Raw genomic sequence first — 19,982 nt, forward strand, 5'->3', positions numbered from 1 at the left:
TAAAACCATGTGTTATTCATGTTATGATTTTTTTAAACAAAGAAAATGCCCCTACCCTCCTCTTTCCTGTGTTTTATTTTGTGGGAAATACCGTGCACAGCATAAAGCTAAGCAACTACAGCTAACCAGGCTTGTCGGAAACCTCCCACAAGGGGCCCCTGTGTAATTCGATGCATGCTGTTAAAGCTTAGAGTATATTGTCTTCTCTTGTTTATGAAGCCTCCACCCACTGGCCCACCCTACATTTAGCAGATCATGTGACTCTGGTAAGTCATTTGCAAGTACAACAGTTCTCTGTGAGCCCCCATTCATTTCCTGAGAACTGCACTGAGCAGCTGAGAGACTGAAAGGGAGGGAGTCACACAGAGAGAGGGAGAGGACTCTATAAGGAAAACAGTTTCTACAGCTCTGCAGCTTCTGACAAGGTCTGTACCTTTCCTGGTCTTCCTGCCTTTTGTCTTTCTGTGTTTTTTCATCTGGGTTGTGCACAGAATGTGCTGTCAACACAGTTGACATTCTGTAAATTAGAAGTCATTAATCCTAAATTGCTATGCATGCATGGTGTTGCAGTAAAATATATTATTGTGCATGTGGTCAATGAAGATGCAACATCCCTTTTTGTTAGACTGATGGCATATGAGACGTTTGGGTTGCAACAGAAGCAATGTAAAAATTTGGATTGTTATCATCAGAATATTTCATAACAAATCTTATTATTTTTATTATAGTAGTAGTACTCTTATTTAATTGCAATAGCAGCCTTGGTACTGAAATGTGTTTAATAATTTTGGAGCTTTGCACTAAAACACTTGTGTATAACTATGACACTCACCTTTCCCAAATATGAAAATGCAGTCCGTATTGTTGTTCCAGCTGAGGTTACTTTGAGGAGGTGTGTAGTGCAGGGGGCGGGGGGGGGGGAGAAAGGGGAGATTGTGGTGGTATACCTTCATAGCCTTCAAAAAACTTTGATGATTACCTGAACTGCTCAGTTCGTGAACGGTGTGTGCTTTCACTGGCGTGTCACAGAATCTGTGTTTTTCGCTGCAATTGAGTAGCACAGGTAATAATGGGTTAACTATTTCAAGGCTGGGGGCGGTAAAAGGCCAGGGGGTGGTGGTGTAGGGGTGGTATCTTAGATGTCATCCATGGTGCTCTCACTTCCAGAGTAATAGTCATTGGTATTGATGGGTAGCTGTCACTTGTAACAGTGCACACTTCATGGAAGTAGCTGAGGGCTGGCCCATGGCTGTTATTTTCAATTAAAGAAGACCTGGGCAGAAGCTGACAGCAGAGACATTTATACGCGCAAGCGGAGAGGAGAGTTTGGAAGCGAGTGTGGCGCTGGCCCCCAGAGCTTGGTATAATGTGAAAACCGAGTTCTGACCTCTGTGACATTAGACTGTGCTAATGCAGGGCTCCAGTGAGGAGCACAGTTAACTCAACCTTCTGCTGTTAACTCTGTCGCAACAGGACGACCGCATACTGGTCAAACTGCCCTCATGAGCAGTTGCAGGATGTCATAAGAAAGACAACATCTTAATGAGTTGCTTTTGACTTTATTTGTTTTTTTAAAAAGGAGCAAAAAACAAGTCAATGTTTTCATCTTTTGTGTCAGTCTGTATTGCAGCTGTAGAAATGCACTGCCATTTATAAATATGGAGATAGATTTTTTTGTTTTCTTACATTCTTCTTCTTATAATTATTATTTGCGTAGCAGGAATTCTTATGCATAGTGACAATATGTACTATGGAAAACAATTGCATTAAAGAATAATCATAATTATAAAAAAATAATTAAATGACAATAAAGCTGTTGTACAAAACAAGGTAAAAGGGTATTAAGTGTTTTATACCTGACATAGTCATTTTATAAAGCACATTTTGTTTAAATGGAGTACAAGTAATACAGAATCTTGCTTTCTGTTGAGAACTACCTGTATCTGTAAACACTTAATTTATTCAGGCCACAGCTGGGCACAGTGTTCATGTACAATACAAGAGTGAATGACATCAATTACAATATCGTTCATGATAAAGGTAACTGCCATATAAGAAAAGCTCAATTCAAGGTGTTTCATATTACCAGAACTGAAATACTGCTATAAACACACATGTGTGTTTGTATAATAATATACAGCTCTGAGAGCTAAATATCAAATTCAGGTGCCAATACTCATCAGGAGGAAGGCTCAAACGAAGACATACTGTACTGTACAGTTAGAAAACAGAGTCACATTAGTAGCGGTAAAGAAATCAAGTAAATGGAAAGCCAAGGAGAACATATGTTTACAGAGATTATGACAGCCTCCACATCTTGATTGGCTTGCTGGTGATTTTGCAGCAATTTGCCCTCTTGCTGCCAACAGCTATTAATTGGGAGATATTGCTTCTGGGCCCCAGACAGCAGCCTGCACTTCACCAAAACACCTGATGTGAGCGCAATCAGACACAGGGCCTCCAGAACCATGTTTCTCTATTAATAAGCAGTAATGGCGCAGACACATTCTCGCCTTGCTATTATTATATTGTAATAAAATTCAGAGCTCCCATGTGCTATACATCACTGTAATTTGTTAACTTTTGACTCTTCAGGAGCAAGCTTTGTCTTATATCTTTTTGCTCTTCATCCTAGAAGGACAGGGAGGAAAATGATTTTCACATGCTGAAGAGCTACTGTGATTAAAAACTCCATATTATAAAATATCTCCATCTCGAATTTAAACTTAATGAAGTAATGATTTTAGCACACTTATAATTGAAATATGTGTGAGCTGGTGGACCCAGATCGATTATAATCCAGTTTTATAGTCTTTTGGAACACACATTTCCGTACGATCAACTGCACACAAGAGAATCTCTGGACTGAAATAACACACTTGGTGAATTGCCCTCTCACCCAATGGTGGGGTATGCCCCTAGGGCAAGATTGAAGCCACTGACAGAGCATTGTGGGATAACCTAGGACTGTGCCCATCTGTGCACTACACGGCTGCTGGACAGAGGAAGGTTTTTTTTGTTCCTAGAGCTATCAGCTGAAGCTATCCATGAGTGCAGGAATTATCCATTAAAAAACAAACAGAAAGATAATGTATTATGACAGGTAATGATCTCCATTCTGACAGTATATGCATATAATACATACTCTGAAATACGCATTTGAAGGGAACAAAATTGCATAGTCCATTGCTTCACTCAAAAATATCCAAAAAACCCTGTATCTTGGCAAAGAGGAGAGTATGATAATACCAGTTGCAAATATTTAAGTGCACTTCACTAATGTGGAGAATTTTCACTGTGTTTAAGCAGCAGTACGTGAGCGTGTATACAAATTTAGTGTAGAAGTTACTCTAAAATATTAAAATTTATCTTAATTATGCAGAGCTCTGTGAGGAGCAATGTTTGTATTTGTGAAGTGTCAAGAAGGTACACCCCTATGTATGGGAGCTGTCTGTATTAAATAGAATAAGTTATCACCTGCATTTGTATGACTCTACACTTTATAATAAGTATGCTTTAATGCTTATGAAGGTTTACACCTGACAAAGTGATGGGTATAGTGTATAGATATACCATTTGACTCTTGAGCCCTGCTCAATGGAAACACTTTTGAACATGTATTTTAAGGAGTAGCAAAAGGATCAATAGCTTGGAGAAGACTCTTAAAAGTGCAATGAGATATTGTTTACAGATTATTCCTTATTATTTCATAGATGCTTTGTAAACATACGGTCAATGTGTCAAATCATTAATGTAGTTTGTAGACATTGAGAAGGGAAAAAATTTTGAATAAATAAATGTGACTGTAATATGTCAATCATAATCTACACATTGAATGATAGTGGTTGACAGTAACCAAAGTCATGAGATGACCATTTAATTCATCCCTGATTCACTTGATTCTGTGAATAAAGGCAATAACAGCATTGTTGTTGTGATATAAACATTTTTTATAAAAACTTTGGAGACAAAATAAAAGGAATTAAAACTACATAACGTGTTCAAGAACAATATGGAGTCTGCCAAATAACTGGACTCTCAGAGGTCATAGTGACCAAAGTGCACCAACAGGACAATCATTTTTAATGCTGAGCGGGTTTAGGGTCCTTTACTTTTTAACATGATAGATTAATGTGAAGAGGGCGGATCAGTAGCAAAGAGTTTGAGCTTTATAGCTTGAACTGGTGAAAGTTCCTTATTTTATTTAAACTTCCCGTCAGGAGTCAACCCTTGACCTCCACTTCTCAACCTTTCCTTGTTTACTACAGCTGTGTGAAGTGAGGATAACTGAACAAGGGGGATGATGGCAAACATTGACACACAGTTTTGGTGAGCCCAAAAAAAAGAGAATGAGAAAATAATTTCAGGAGGTGTATTTCATACACTTCATACATAATATATATTACTCTACCGATTCTAGAAGTGAGACTTCTATTATTGTAGTGGCAGAATTTGCATGTTTTAGGAAATATTTCATAACCAGATAATTTGGAGTCTTAGTCTTTTAAAGTAGAATGTATGCTGAGCTTTTCCAATTAACTGTAAGATGAGGTAAAAATGTCTAGCAATGATAAAAGGCCTCACTTGGTTCTGCATCAGTAAAAAGAGCTCTAACTTGGCCTCAAACCAGGGCAGTATTGAATCCTAAAGTGAGGCCCAAACTATTACAAAACAAATATGCACTCAGGTACAAGATTGTCCAGTGTTAAAATGGAAAGGTTTACTTATTCATCAAATGAGTTTGGTCAATATGTTCTTCAATTCAAATAGCCTGACTTGGCAGGCAGTGATCATGGAAAGCCCTATAACACAGTGCTGTATAGATCATCTTGAACTTTGTCTCCAGGTGTAGGTCAACTCTTAAAAAAATCAGCAAACAGCATGTGGAATCAATTTTTAAGCCAGTAACATACCACAGAATGGTTGTTTTGAACAGAAGAAGAGCTGTGTTAATCTGTGTTCACGTTATGGGCCATATTCTTCCCAATTAGCAATCATATGCATTTTGTTTCATCTGCATAGTAGCTTAATATAAAAATAGATGTTTTTGAGAGTATTTGAACTGTACTGTATGTGAAGTATGAAAGTAAACACAGTTACAGAACTTTATTAGGAATGTATGTATGTTGTGTATGTATGTCTGGGGTATATTTCTATTTAGTTTGGATTAATGATAAGATTATTTTGTACCACTCATAGCTTATTTTTTTAATGAACTTCCACGCTTGGTATGTGCAGGAAGATTCCAGGCTGGAAATTTATTGAGACAGCCCTAATAGCTTTTACAACATCGGTGTCTCAGGCTTTTTTTTTCTCTTCTATGTTGTCTTACTATCTGCCTACATATGCTCACTCGGTCCGGAGGTCACATCTTTTTTTCTCCTACCTCTGCTCTAACATGGCTTCACACACTAATTAAAGTGCTCTGTAGCCCCAGAACATTGAGGATGTGAGAGAGTCCTTCCAGTCTCTAAGCCTTCCCTGTATCTCTGTGTCCGAGGCACAGGCAGAAGCCTAAGGGGGATAAGGCAGTCCTTGCTTTGGAAGGCACAATCTCACAATTAGAGTCATGGGATACAGCCCCCTGAGACTGTCCCCTGGGTTAATATGCTGACAATAATACACTATCCTGTCACCTCAGACCCTGATCTCTAATTTAGCCTGTTCTGAATTGACAGGGGAGGATCTAAGCAGCTGAGTACGAAACATCCTTGTGTGTTCTGGAAGTGTGTATCCTAACAAGACAATCTAGATTAAGGATCTCTAAATTTTCTGGCTGGGGGAGGGCAATCAAGTCTTTCTCAGTAAGATTCCCCATCTTTTGGGACAAAGGTAGCTGAAGTCTAGGACAATTACAAATAATCTCATCACAAATTTTAAAATTAAATATAATAACATTATAACAATATTATCACTGTGATCAGACTGGAGAAGAAGATGCCCACATACACAAAGTTGAAGTTGAATTTGACCCACAAAATTGTCTATGACATGCTAATGCTCTGTCATTTACAGTTTTCTAATGTCTATTATTACTTGTAACAATAATGTCTACATTATCTGCCATATTGGTCTCCTAGCTCATATTGATTGCTTTGTTATATGAAATAATGTTATATGAAATATAATTTAATGCATATATATATGCTAGATATACATTATGTACTAGACCTACTGTATCTGTTATATTACTTTGTGTATTTACACATTTTATTACTCAACAGCATAATCACTGTGTAACCATAATAAAAAGTTCAATTGCACAGGATAATATTCTTTGATTTATGATGTCTACAATACCGGATGTCTTGTACATCGGTTGGGACCCATTTTAGGTCTAGAGTTTTTTCTGTTAGCCACATCTGATTATACAGTTCATTTAATGCATGTGGTATTTTACAATAACTGGAAATTGTTAGTTCCAACTTGAGTTTCTATCTGAGTCTGTACCTATACATATTTATATACATCACCAACCTGTCAAAACAAAGTTGGCTGTGATTGTTTTAGCTGAATATTCTCGATTCTAATGACCTTTTGGAGCTTTATACCAGGGTACCAGAGTTTCTCTGCTACCCTGAGGTCAGAACACCTACAGGCTTTTGCAGCTTCTGCATTATTACAGAGCTCTTCTTTAACTCTGTACAGTGCCAAGTTTGTGTCTGTGCAAACAACAGAAGGATGTTTCACGTAACAGCTATCTTGTTGGTGACTTTTAATTACTTGATATTAACTGTAGCTATTGTACTGGGTACACATAACATCAGCTTTGTGATTTTTTAAAACCTTTTCGAGAAACTACATCTCATGAAGATGCAGTTCTTCCCAACAAACAAAGACCTCTTTTCTCAAAAACCCCAAAAGCTACATTCGGCAGAATAGATTTTAATTGGAATATGTCTCATATACTTCTATATACATCTGATTAGCAGTATTTACACCAAGACCCATTCTTTTGTATGAATTAAAATTAGGCTTGCACAATGAATTTGAATACCCATCTGGACTGTTACTAATTCAAATTCAATGGTATTAATAAAATTACCATTTGTTTCTAAATTGTACTTGTTTTTTTTCCAGACCTTCTCATAAGAAATTCTAAATTGTGAATACCCTGACTTCATATATACATACACAAATGCAAATATTCTTTGAAAAATAGTCAGTACTTAATAGTAGTAGTTATTAATTATTTAACATTTATGCAAAAAATACACTTGACATACCCAGGGTAAAAAAACTTACTGTGTTTACTTGTTTTCATAACAAGTTGTATGTCATGACATGTTGAATTTAATGGTAAACTTTGGTTAAATATTTGCAATGTTTCTCAGTACCTCAAGGTAATTGAGGAGTTCAATCAGTTTCAAATGACAGAAATGTCCCTGTGTAAATTGAGCTGTTGTCTACAGTAGCTTTAGTATTACAAATTATTTTTAAGTTTCTGCATGATAAGATTCATCATCAAAATAAATTCCATAAAATGTATTTTTAGTTCACTTTCCATTATAACTAAGACACTGAAACAGTAGCGGCATAAAATCTTCTTTTCTACCTTGTCAACTTTTCCTATCTTGAATATGAACATGATAATTTTCAATAATCATTTTTCAAGAGAAAGACAGAAGGAATAGCTTACACCACAAGGAAAAAACTTGTACTGTATAATGGAGTAGGATTTATATTTCTTTTATACCATAATAATTCTGCTTTTTTATGGGGACATGCAGTTTCATCATCTAGTGAGTTAATAAAACAACAAATATCTGAAACTTAAAAAATAAATCTGCTGATTTTGTTTTCAGATTTTCAAATTGTGACCTTAAGACTCCAGGGGATGCCTATATTCTCAGCTTGAAAATATTTAGAATTTAATATTGGAATATTTTGTTTCACAATTAAAGTCATATCTAAAGAGCACTGAAAAAAAAATACAATTTAGACTGTTTTACCTAAAACAATGCACAATTGTTTTTAGAGGCATCAATAAATCCTGTACTGCTCAATAGAAAAGTGAATATCCTTCTCCAGCACGCCCACCTCCACAATCATTCATCATTTGACATGCTGCAAGTTCCACAAAGCCTGACAGGAAAGATTGGCATACTGTAATTTTAATTTCCACACTCTGACTTGATTCTATTCTTACAGGCCAGTTAAATGGAGGAAAAGGGAAATTTTCTAATAAAGATAATATACAGAGCATCAAAAGAAATGTATCACTATATGTTATAGATGCTATGGATGACATGATATTGATAAATGTTATTGGCATCATTTTGATCAAATGATTATTCAAGACTGTAATTCTATTAAGTATGTCAGCTAAAAAACACCTCACTATTGAGAGAGCTGATTAGGTACTGGTGATGAGGTGATTTAACCTGTTCAATCTCAAGCCTGGTGAAAATCACAAATGAAAAACAAAGAAAGAAACCAATACGGCCCATATATTAACTTATCAATACCTTATGTGGACTCACTAGGACTGGAGCCCAATCCATTTTGATGACGAATCAAGCTTTGTCTAGACTTTCTTGTGTGTGGCAAAGACATGCAGAACAATGCGCTAATTGTTGTGTACAAGAGCTCATTGGTCGAGGAGGCCCAGAAATGGTGGTCTAGGCAGGACAGTTTACTAAATGATGGCAACCTAACTGCACAGTGCTACATTGGTCAAGAACGGGGGCCTCACTTCCTGCTATTCTTGCTTGTTTATCCTGAAGTGACAGTATTGCAGCAGGACAACACACATCCTCATTCTGCTTGTATAACAATCTCTTCCTCTCTTGTGCGATGTGAATGTGACCATGAAGCCATGGATGCCCTACTCGCCAGATCTGAGCCCCATGACATGCGGCTTCTAGGACCCAGAGGCCAATGAACTGGCAGATGCTTGTCCAGGCTCTGAGAGAAGAATGGGACAGAATCCCAAAAGATAGCATTTGCAACCTGGTGCAAAACGTACACCACAGATGTACAGTTTATATTGCTTGTAAGAGTGGCAACACACAATTGTAGCCTGTGATCTGTGAATTTCAAATAAAGCTTGCAGACGCATTGTTTCCTTAAAACAAATTACTATTTTCAGGCCTAGAAGACTGAAAATATTATTCTAAATTAGTTTTGTGCCCTACTGTATATCCAAAGTTATTTATTTAGAGTCAAAATCCACACTGTCGGGGCTTCTATATCATAAGCCAAATGTAGGTTTAGTGGTGTTGTTTTACAGCTTAGTGACTCTGAAAACATTAAATGCTTTTAGCAGTTGTGGTTAGTTCCACTGTGCATAAAACAGTTGTGCCAACAGAAATTATTGCTGGAATTTAAGAATATATGCACATGATGAGGAAACCTGATTTATACTGATATTCTTAAGCACACTGGAAACTGTTTAGTGCATTATCTTCATGAAACCAAAGTATTAGACAAAAATGAATGAGAATAAGATGGATGTTGTACACAGATTACAAGTAAATAACTGTTTTGGCATAGATATCAGAATACCTGACGTAATTTACTTTTACCTCACTTTTCTTATTTTCTTCAGTATTTACTGTTGTGTTAATTATGTCAAAGGTATTATTTTAGGTTAATGTTCAAAATGTACATTTACATTTCTATTATCCCTATGTGTTTGTATGTACAGTATGTGTGCTGTAATGTGTGGACTGGCAGTCCCTCCATACAACCTATCTTTCCACGATATACTCAGGGAATAAGTGGTTTTCTGATAATAGATGGATGTGGACATACATTTTATAACCCTTTATGTCTCCTTCTTTAAATTTTTTTTCACTTCCAACATGTTCATCACTTTATTGATTTAAAGCTGTTGTGCTTTCTACTTTATATCTCTGCTTAATCTTCAAAAAATGAAGAATGTGTGTATGGACATCTGATAAAACGTGGTCCTATCAGGTACACTGTAGGTGAAATGAGCCATTAGTCACTGAAACCACAGCAGAAGGGAAGAGAAAGTAAGTGCCAGATGTAAACAGTGTGATACAAGCTACTGTAGGTGCAATTTATTGTTGCTGGTGGGGAAATTAGTAAAAAGTGGTTGTATTCAAAGCTAAGATTTCCAGAGTGATTGAACTGTTGTAGTGACAATGCTCTGTTTCTGACTGAGAATCATCATTTTTCAGTTTTATCCTCTACGTGGCTCATCTGAGCAATTGAGGTTTTTGTGTCACGTCGCTTTTCATGCTCTGAAACCAAGACTGCTCAAGCATTCTAGGGGAGACTGCCCTAATGAGAGTCAGGTACTTTTTAATGTTATATACACAATTTTGATAGTGCTAACAGGATATTTTTTAACTATTCATGAATGTTTGTTTTAGAGATGTCTCTTTTCAGTTTGATTTTCTATTATATTTCTTACTTTTTAATTTTGTCAGAGGAAACCTGCATAAATATTGAAATGCTTTTAATCAAAAACACAGTTTGAGTGCTTTATGTTCTGAGTACAGTGATTTTAACATTAAGAGACAGCAGCCGAATGCGAGTGCAGTCAGAGGTCAGGCTGAAGAGGCCTGTCTTGATGCTGCCCGATTTAGCAATGTGACCCTGGCCCAGGAAGCTAGACTTGTTTATGAGAAGTGTTTAAACCTCAGACGCAGACAAGCCAGGAAGATTCCACTTGTACTTTCGATCTGAATGACTTCTGCCTCTCAAAAGACATGTTTTTAAAAAACGCAGAGGAGGTTGAGTTTGAACAAATCATGCTTCTTAGTTTTTGTACTTTTATTTTGGATTTCAGAACGTAATACCCAGAACGAAAATGTTGAAAAAAGTGAAATTTATGAAAAGCCTCCAAATAGTGTGTAACCTTTTAGTTAAGTTATTACATGGACCACAGTCCTACTAGAAACTGCATAAAGAGGACATATGCAGAGGTTCTCATAATCACACTTAATGATGTGATTGTTGTGAAACTGTAAACAGTGAATATATTTTGAAGTATTACACAAATCTTTTATGTACTCTCATGTTAGACATAGAAAATCTACAGTGTCTCAGGTCTTGATTTGCCTAAACTTGCAATACACTTAATTATATTTACTGTATTTACAAAAAAAAAAATGCTGAAATATGTCTCTGGGACAATACACACATTCCTAGTACTGCCTTCACAAAGCTTTACTAATAAAGACACCCCACAGAGGATATTTAATGTCATTCAATTAATAAGTGAATTCAACAGCTCTTTAATTAAGTAGGTTCTTCTTCTTTAATTAGAACACCAACTGTATAAACCCTGGGATGACCCAGATGCACCTCAGCAGTGATTTGGTATACAGTATGTGTATGAACATTACTGAGTTGAACTATATCCGGAAATTTTATCCCCGTAGGATTACTGACAAAGTATCCCTTGATCAGAAATAGCTGTAACCGGAGGGCGTGCAATTTAAATAAGTGAACTTCCTTTTGCCACCTTGGTTTTAAAGTACTATCTTGATATTTACATAGATGTCGTTAGATGTGTGATAACAGCTAGTTTCCTTTCAAGTATTGAGGCCAATTTAATAGCTACTGTATGTTTTTTTTTTCCAGCACGGCAAAATACATTTGCAAAAATGCACTGTAATGGTTTGTGAATATGAGCCTTTTGGGGGGGTTTTCTTGATGCATGGTTGCATTATTTGTTAGTTGTTTCTCCTGCTTAAGCAATGTCACTGAGCTCTCAAGATGTGTAATTGAAAACCAGTGCTGGTTATCAGCGGCAAAGGAAGAAGAGCAAGTAAAGTCTTATCAATGAGCATTAAAGTAGGCTAACTGCAAATACTTCCTGTCCAAAAGTACGAAACCTCATGCTTATATCTGTCATCGTATTTAAAGCAGCAGGGAATTTCAGTTCCTGAAATTAAAATACTGGTGAATGTGGCTAAAATCCAAAAGAGCAACGTGATTCTGCTGAGCTTCAGCAAAGTCCTCTTCAGGCCTCAGGGAAAACCATGACGTCAGTATGTATAGCTGCTCTTGCGTTCATGACCCCTAAGTTTCCATTGCAGCTCCCTGCCATTTCAACTATTTTTAGTTAATAGGGAAAATAATGAACCAATGAATGTGATTCCCCTAATTATTCTACTGTTTATTTAGAAAAGAACAAAGTCCTGTCCAATCAGTTTTCCCCAGATAAGCAGAAATAAACAGGTGGCCTTATCAAATTGAGTTGCCCTACCACTGTTCTTGGTCCCTGTTCTTTAAGCTGTGACCATAATATACAGTAGAATACTTGGGCTTTCCTTTCTATTTACTGTACTTAAGGAAATGTGCTTGATTAAATTAATTATCTAAAGACTTGAGTCAATCTTCAAAAATTGGGCAACATTGCAAAAGCAGCAACCTGATATTTTGAACACACGGTACAGATCCCTGGGGTCACCAGTTAACATCTGCACTATACATTTTAAAAATAAAAGTTATTTCAAGATTATCTGTAATCAGTTATGTAACTCACACTTTACATTGTGATCGTTGTCACATACATGTTTTCAGATGAAGTATTTCAAGTAGGTAGCAGCGTCAGCATGCGTAGGCTGCAAAGGAACAAATAGGGGTTTATTCTATGCTGAAAAGAGAAGAAAAGAAACATAACGTTTCAGCTGTGTAGCATTCTTCTTCTCACTCGAAGAAGGCTCCACAACCAAAAAGTTGTGTTTCTTTACTTCTCTTTCCAGCATGGAATAAATGTTTTCAGATGAAGCTTGATTGGTGCCATTAATTTCATTAAATGTTACACAAATAGTACCAACAAGGTATATATTCAGATATTGGGATTTATTTATACTACAGTATATGAAAATAATTTTTCAACCAAAATGATGAAGGCTCCCATAGCCAGGTTTTGGCTGCTGATCTGGAAGCTGATGTAGAAGACTTTGGTCCAGGTACTGTAGTTCCTGTGGAGATGTCTGCTGCCCAAGGACCCAAATGGATAGCATATGTACGTACTTTATGTTAATCAGTGTGCAAAGCCGTTCATTGTACACTTTTAAATAAAAAGTCAGAAAACATTTTAATAGATGATTTGTCAGGAAGTTGGAAACATGTCAGTCAAGAGGATGTAGACTTTCTTTGGGTTTTTTACTTGGATTTTATTATTGGTCCAATTATACTTGAGATATATTCAGAGAGACCTAATTCTGCATCGAAGTGTAGCTTTTGGCACCTGAATCTGGAACAATCTGTCAATCACCCCATCATCGTCATCTTGGACCAATCTGAATCTGAATGAACATCTGCAAAGCTTTTCTAGAAGGATATGCTCTGAACAAAACCCCTCAACCATTAATCCACAGTTACTCGTCAGTGGACTCAATGGGAAATTCAAAACTATTCTGAATCTAATCAGGAGCTTCTCAAGTTGTTGCTGAGCTGTTAATGATGCTCATAGAAGACCTGAGCATTATTAAGAATTACTGAAGCAAAGAACATACAAAGCAACAAATCTTGGAGGTACAGCATTTCCAAGAAAGACAGATCTACATGGATTATATACAGTAAAAATTAGATAGTAATTAGAATACAGTATTTTGTATATTTAGAAATCAAAAATTTCTTTAAAGTTTCTATGCCGGAAGTTCTGAAAATTGATTTAAAACTGAGGGAAATTTTGTTTTTTCCCTATCACTCTCTTGTAATGCACTCAAAGTAGATCGATACACTGTTACAGGGAAGTTGCATAAATTAATTGTCATCCATAATATTGTATACTTTGCCACCTTCTGTTCTTCTAGTAAAACATATTTTTCCTTATTATGAGGCACATATTTATTATCAACTATATAAATTTTGGGATCACTGTTTCAGAAAATCATGCAAACTGATTTACTGTAGTTCCTGGAAGTGTCAGAGTTAATTAAAGTGCAGAAACTGGAAAGGCAGCATTCAGGAAAAACTGTTTTATCACAGGTGTGTTTTTATTTGTTGCTTGAATCTTTTTTTAAAAATATTTGAGTTATCAGTTTGGTCTTGTAAACTGTTAAGCTTATTGTTTTAATTTCTATAATTTATTTTCTATCATAAGACTTTCAGGATATTGTTTTGTGTTTTGATAAACGTTTTATAAGAATGACAAATACTATTTCATAGCAGCAAAGTAGATGTCAGACAAGGCATTTCTGAGGGCACAAAATTAAACCTGATTCTGTGGACTAAAAAAGGAAACTTAACATTGATATTCTTCTGAGAATCCAGTAAAATTGAGTTGTTCTCTTCTCTGTTTCTCTGTTTCCCACTGTCTTTTCCAGTGCAGTCATTTACATGTTTTTCAATTGGTTTTGTATTTAACGAGATGACATTGAACATGTCAGTATTTATTTATAAATATTTTATTGATAGCAATTTGTTAATATTACAAATTGAATTGTAATGTTTTAAATAAAAGTACATTAAATACAGCCACAGTTCAATTGCTCACTAAATATGTTCTGTAAATGTGTAATTTCTATCCATATTTATTTCTATAAATCCCAAAACTCTAACATTATGTAGAAATTCACCAATACGGAGTGATTATGAGAAGAAATATAATTGGGGCATCCTTAGATTTATTACCCATGAAGAAGCCTAGCTTTCTACATCTAAATCGATAATTACTTCAAATACTTTTCAAAAAGAACCAAATTGTTTTAATGAGGTTACTGTCTTACTGGTGCAGTGATAACTCCATTTATAATTCAGGACATATGCTAAAACATTTTTCTGCATTTAGAGATAAACCCAGATTAAATCAAAATGTTGACCCATTCACCAAAATATATGAATTCAGATGATGGCTCTTGTCTCTTCCTAATGGAAAACCAACATGACTTGTTGGATTTGGAATTTGCAATCATGGTGGGAGTTATAAAGTAATCCTGGTTATAGACAAAGTGAAATTTACTCCACCACACAATTTTCTTTTAATTTTCTGTACCAAGACTTGGGATAGGAACATTCTGATTGAATTTGTCAATTGAATTCCAGTTCAGACATCAAGAGATACCCCCTGTGATTCCTCTCTGGTTCTGAAATATTTCATCTCTCTTGAGTATGATTCAAATATGTCCTGATAGGATCCAAAGTCTTTGGCTGATCTGCATGCCAAGGAAAATGTGCTTTATGAAATGGAAAGTCTGAAGTAATTCACTGTGCGCCAAAAAAGATTAAACAAAAACTCTGTCCAAAATCCATCTAACTAGAGTAGCACTTTATTGCAAGGAAAACTCAACACAACATCTGCCTTACTTCAACAGACTTAGGCATGTGAAAATACAAATGTTGCGAGTTCTTTCAAAACCCATGTTTCATTTGGTTAAGATGAGCATTTAAGATATTAATGTCAACAAGGCCTTTTATAAAGTCTTTTTTCAGAGACGATTGCTTTAAAAAAGACAGTAGAACAGTGATTGTTGAAGAGTTGTCTTGTTAGGCAGTGCCAGTGTTAGTGCTGCATGTGGGTGGTGGCACTCTTTTTTAGTTTTTTAGTTGAATGTAAATTTAAATCTCAGCAGGGCTATTTAATCACAGGGCTGCTATGGTAGTGGGGGTGCACAGAACAATTAAGTCATTGAATTCTGTAAGGTGGAGATCATTAGGGTGGAAAACAAGATAAAAAACATTTTTGTGACAGACTTTAAAGATTATCCAGTGTAAAGTCATAAGTACACAATATCACAAATACAGATAGTATTTTTCCTCTCATGTCATGATTTTCTTAAATATGCTGTCTAGCTAAAACAGGCTGCAAAAGTATTTGATGCCAGCTCCTTGTACACTGACTTAGGTCTGTGTTGGAAAAAGCTCAGTTCCTTAGTTATAGCTTACATTTTTACTTTGCACCATTTATAAGAAAGGAACTTCCCATGCACTGTGTAAAAAACAAACAAAAACTCTGGGTCTTTACACTGTGCTGTGTACAGAAGTTAGCATTTGGCTGACTTTTCATATTTGGGTGTTTAGGGGCACAGGAAAAGGGAACTGAATATAAGCAAGCCCTTAAGAGCTGCACTCTGTGGCATAGGCCAAGGCTAAAAGGAAGCTGTTTCTCTCAGCCTTAGAGAAGTTCAGTTTGAAACTAAGCTCTGACAAAAGGAAATATTAATTTCTTGATCATTTGGATAAAACATATCGAGTGATGCCTGAATTTTATTTTTTCAAAACCTTCAAAGGTTTCCAAAGAGTTACCTTTGCAGATTATTACAGGTATTTTACAATCCTCAAAGGCACTGACAAACTCAACACACTCAACTTCTTCATTTTGAATGGTGAAACATGAAGTGGAAGGTGGAAATTACATGGAAGTGCAATTCAGAATAGTAGGCACTTTTTTCTCCACGGGATTGTTGGAGTATGGAACAATCTACCTAGTCATGTGCTTGAAGACAATTCTTTGGCTTCATTCAAGAAATGGCTGGATAACTTCTAATGAGCTACTAACTATCAAACAAGTCATTTGGGCCAAATGGACTCCTGAATTGTAACTTTTCCTGTGCTTTTAAAGGTTTTGGTGTTTTTCTCAACTGCTGAAATGGTGCAATATTCTTTGCTGGCCAAGTCATTGCCTCTAACCTACTTTGTCCCAGCCTTTCCTCTCTGCTATTCCTACAATTCACAGCAGCCAGATCAGGTCTTGTGCCAGAGAAGCAAAGGAGCAATCAAGCAGTCAGCATGGCAGCAGAGCTTTTTGATGACAAGAAAATATAAGTCTATGAAAAATCTGATGGATGATTGCTTATCATGGTATCACAGTATGACATTTTATTTAAAAAACTAGGAAGATACAAAAGGATCCTCTCTTTAGAAAGGGAAATTACTATTTTAAACCTTACTATAACTGTAATTTTGAGAAACTAACTAGATTTGGCATATTGTAGTGTGAAGTGTGTCTTGTTATAACATATTTGAGGTAAAGTATGACTTAATATTTAATATACAGTATGACATTTTATTTAAAAAACTAGGAAGATACAAAAGGATCCTCTCTTTAGAAAGGGAAATTACTATTTTAAACCTTACTATAACTGTAATTTTGAGAAACTAACTAGATTTGGCATATTGTAGTGTGAAGTGTGTCTTGTTATAACATATTTGAGGTAAAGTATGACTTCACTGGATGTGAGCTCTACAAATGAAGTCTGATCTACAGGTATTCTTGTAGGTTGAGCAAAAACTTATCATGGCATACCAAAGAAAGTTAAATATGTGTTGAGTGAAGTATTCTGAGGGCTGTGATAGTGCACTGGTAGTAACAGTTACACTCATTTCTTCCAAAACGTCTCAGGTTTTCTGTTTTTAATATATTTATATATTTTGGTGTTGCGGTTGTATGGAAGTGAAAATACACATATTGGTAAATTAGGCAGATGGGTGGCATTATTACCTGTAGGTAGATAAATTATACTTCCAGTTTGGAGTTCTTTCCCAGGAAGTTATACATTTTTCTGGTAGAATAGCAATTTCAAAAATGTTCTTCCAACCTGGTGGGAAAAAATCACACGCAATAAATTTGCTGATATGTTAAACTACAAGATATACACTCCCCAAAACATTGCATAAACATAAACAGAGCTATGTTATACTTAGATACTTTTGCTTGGGTGTGATGAAATCAGTGCATTCAGTGCATTCATAGAAAGTTTGACATACTGAACATATGAACATATTTTTTTCTTTTATTAGTCACAAAGTGATTACAGAACAATCTCAAATATATTAAAGAGTTATTTTTGTAATAAACTAGAGTTAAATTAAGGCCAGAAGGAATGCAAAACCAGCACACGCAGAGAGGTACAATGCACAGTGTGCCACAGCACTGACTAGTCATTGAAGATCCTTTAAATCATTTGTGTGCTGGGGTCGGTGTGGGGTCACTGAAGGTCAGGTTTTTTTCTGAGCCCTGTCACCTCATATTGATCTGCTACTCATTTGTTCAGCTTGCCTTGACGTTATCCCACTGTAGCAGCGATTGCTTCAGTCAGCACTGATAGCCATCTGGGAGTTCGAAACTGCAAGTTGGAGGCAAATGCTGACCATCTCCTCACAAACGCGAGACTTGGAATTGAAACCAAGATCAGCTCCCATCTCTCCTCAAAGCTGAGTCGCACACATTCTTCTTCAAGATATCTCTTGGGGGGAGAAAGTTATGCAGCACAGATGGTCCCCTGAGTCCATGATATTAATTCAGCTTAGAATAAAAAAGGTGATTGTAATTATCACTTTCCCATGCCTCCTAATAATCTCCCTCTATGAATTGGCTATATTACTTTGTTCTCCCCCCCCCCCCCCACCCTCCGACGGCAGGTGGAGCAACGCGCCGGTTGGAATATTCTCGGTCGCATTTAATGGCAACGTCAGCTTGAAGATTTGGTTCAAACCACCAAATGGAGACGGGTGTGCCGACAAGCGGACCCTGTTGATGCAGGATTAACGTTAGGATGAGAGAGAGAGAGACTTTGTTTTTCAGTATGGTGTGACACCCATTCCTCCTGTTGCCACAGTTGTTTCTAAACTGTTTACTATGTCATGCAAATACAAGAAAGTGCTGAAGAGCAGGAGCCATGACAATCACTGAGGAGTAATAACGCTTTTGTTACTTTCATAAGTAACACAACACTTTATATGTTCACTACCTTTTGCATGTTCAGATTTTTTAGTTATGCTTCTGGTGCCCTGCATATTTTTGTCTGTTTTCTGTCTGTGTTTGTGATCTCATCTTTGACCAATTACTAAGGAAGTGCTCCAAAATTGTGCCTCTTAGGCAAGTACAGTGTCACGCCCGACATCCCTCCCTAGAGGGCGCTCCACTGCTCCCATTATTGTCATTGTGATTGTTAAGCTCCCCAGGTGTACCCTCTTAGCTTTATTATTTAAAGACCAGCTCCTCCAGTCCTCTGCGCTCATCATTAGGGTAAAGATGTCGTGAGGCCTGCCTGGCACCAGGAAACCCTACGTCCGTCTCCTGAGGGCATAGGGCTCATTCCCGACACCTCCCGCTTCCTGAGCCCGGGGTCTGGAGGATCTCGCCCCGTCACCCTTGGACCTCCATGTTTTGTCTCTCCGTGTGTTCCCCCTTCCGGGAGATTTCTCTTTGATGGACTCTCGGATTGTACCCTGACCTGCCTTTGGACCCGTTTGGATTTGGATGCTGTTATTTGTCTTCCCTGTTCACCGTCTCACAGATTGTCACTATTATTTTGTGCACTATTAAACCATTGTGTGTTCCTTTTTACCACGCCTCCTGTTTTCTCCAGCTCTTACCGCATCGCATAGGGTCTTCTACAGGATCTGACATGGATCTCAGTCCGTGTTCGTGACAGAATGATGAGCCAACGCTAGACCCCGCGAGCGGTAATCTGGACCCTTATCTGGATTTTTTTTTCTTCGCCAATTTCTTCAAGACGCCCTTCCCGTTCTCCTGTCAAGATCCATTCCTGTTTCGCTGGACAAGGTCTTTTTTTGTGGATTTTTTTTCAAGGAATTTGGGGATTTTTTGTTCTTTCTTGGACCGTCCTGTTTCTCCGTTTTTTTTTCTTTCTCCGCTAGAACTATTTTGAGAGTGGACAGCCCTATCGTTTTGTATATAGTATTCTCCGGTTTTATCTCTTGTGTATATAGTGATTCTGAATTTCCTTCTCTCTGGTTGTATATAGTCTGTGCTTGTGATATTCTTGTTGATAGTATTGCCCTTGTTTTTAATTGTGTAGGGCGTCAGGAGCCGCCCTTGAAGGGGGGGGTACTGTCACACCCGACATCCCTCCCTAGAGGGCGCTCCACTGCTCCCATTATTGTCATTGTGATTGTTAAGCTCCCCAGGTGTACCCTCTTAGCTTTATTATTTATAGACTAGCTCCTCCAGTCCTCTGCGCTCATCATTAGGGTAAAGATGTCGTGAGGCCCGCCTGGCACCAGGAAACCCTACGTCCATCTCCTGAGGGCATAGGGCTTATTCCCGACACCTCCCGCTTCCTGAGCCCGGGGTCTGGAGGATCTCG

The 19,982-nt window shown here is 37.0% G+C and overlaps 1 protein-coding gene across 2 annotated transcripts in view; it reads left to right on the forward strand.

Annotated features, from left to right (window-relative positions):
• Positions 1-266: 266 nt before the first annotated feature.
• Positions 267-19,982, forward strand: part of klf12b (Kruppel like factor 12b) — a 76,158-nt gene continuing 56,442 nt past the window's right edge. The window contains exon 1 of one of the 2 annotated variants that reach the window (XM_088644464.1): positions 267-425. The gene's annotated coding sequence lies outside the window, so the exon portion shown is untranslated. Of the gene's footprint in view, positions 426-9,997; positions 10,266-19,982 lie in introns of those variants that run through there. The other variant, XM_088644466.1, reaches the window with a different exon arrangement.

The sequence above is a fragment of the Lepisosteus platostomus genome, chromosome 2 (assembly GCF_059453375.1).
Source record: "Lepisosteus platostomus isolate fLepPlt1 chromosome 2, fLepPlt1.hap1, whole genome shotgun sequence".
In the NCBI taxonomy this organism is placed as follows: Eukaryota; Metazoa; Chordata; class Actinopteri; order Semionotiformes; family Lepisosteidae; genus Lepisosteus; species Lepisosteus platostomus.